Source organism: Lactuca serriola, chromosome 5, assembly GCF_051521515.1.
Source record: "Lactuca serriola cultivar US96UC23 chromosome 5, Lser_US96UC23_V15, whole genome shotgun sequence".
Classification (NCBI taxonomy): Eukaryota; Viridiplantae; Streptophyta; class Magnoliopsida; order Asterales; family Asteraceae; genus Lactuca; species Lactuca serriola.
In genome coordinates this window covers 93,233,665-93,234,926 of record NC_136412.1, presented here as the reverse complement: position 1 = coordinate 93,234,926, position 1,262 = coordinate 93,233,665, and positions in this window count along the sequence as shown.

The window sequence follows — 1,262 nt, the reverse complement described above, 5'->3', positions numbered from 1 at the left end:
TGAATTAAAGCAGTGAAAGATGAATGCCTTTTGCGTGATTGACATATCAAACTGTGCATCCTTGGAGTTGTCAAGCCCAAATGACATTACAGGCTCAAGCCAAAGAATACTTGGCTCATCGATGACACATCTTTGAAGCGAATCCAGATTCCAGATAGGAAAAATGGACTTCTTCTTTTCTAGGAGATCCATCTCCTTTCGCTTTTGCTCAAGTTCAGCCTGTTGTTTCTTGAACTTTTCTGCTAGCTCTTTATTAGAGGATTTTGTCTTCTGAAAAGGGTTTTTGGGATTCTCAGCATAGACATCATCTTCATTATCAGTGTCATCCTCCCCAATCTTCTTCTTCTTCTTGTCTTTATTACTGACCGAAGCTTTATTACCCTTCGGTTCAGGAGGAGGTTGAGTTTGCTTTTCTCCCCCTTGTTTCGGTTGGACACCAGTCACCGGAACACCCTCAATACGACTAAGGATGTCCAATGTTGGTTTGAGCTTGTCAGCCAGATGTCGCCTGATAGTGATGGTGATGATAGGATCATGGGCTTCAAGGAGATGAAGGAGGATGGAGTGAACATCAACAATAGAGCTTCGAATAACCTCCCTCTCGGACTTCAAGTAATTGAGTTCAGTTGTGGCAATGCGAAGCATGAGATTCTGCATCTTCAGCTAAGAGGTTCGCCTGTCAAGCTCATCCATGATACGATTCTCTACAGCTAACTCAGCCTCCAGTTGAGTCAATCGATCATTGACATTAGCATGCAAAGTCTCATTAGCAGCTTCGATCGCTTGGCGTGCAGCTTCAAGGTTGGATCATTCAGATTGAAGAGAACGTTGAAGACTATCCACCGAAGCATTGACTGTTTGGGCATTCTTCTTAGCTTCTGCTTGCAAAGAATCTAGAAATAGATGAGCTTCAGAAACTAGTTTATCGACTTTTGCGGTCGCTTCCTTGCACTCCTTGGTAGAAGCCTCAACAGCAAGAGAGGCTTGCTGGCATTGAGAATTGGAGGCTTCAATGGCTTTAGCTGCAGCAAAGAGCGAGGCACTGTGTTCTTGAAAAACAGTTGAGAATAAAGCCTTTAATGCAGCTTCAGAGTAAGCCCTAGAGGAAGAAGAGGAGAGCAATTGATCGAGTTTTTCATGTACTGCTTTGAGATGACGCTTGGTCACAGGCTCATCATCATCTTCATCACTCTGTACACGGTAAGGACTAAAATAAGTGGAATCAAATTCCAAGTCCTCACCACCTAGAACTGGGGTGGTTT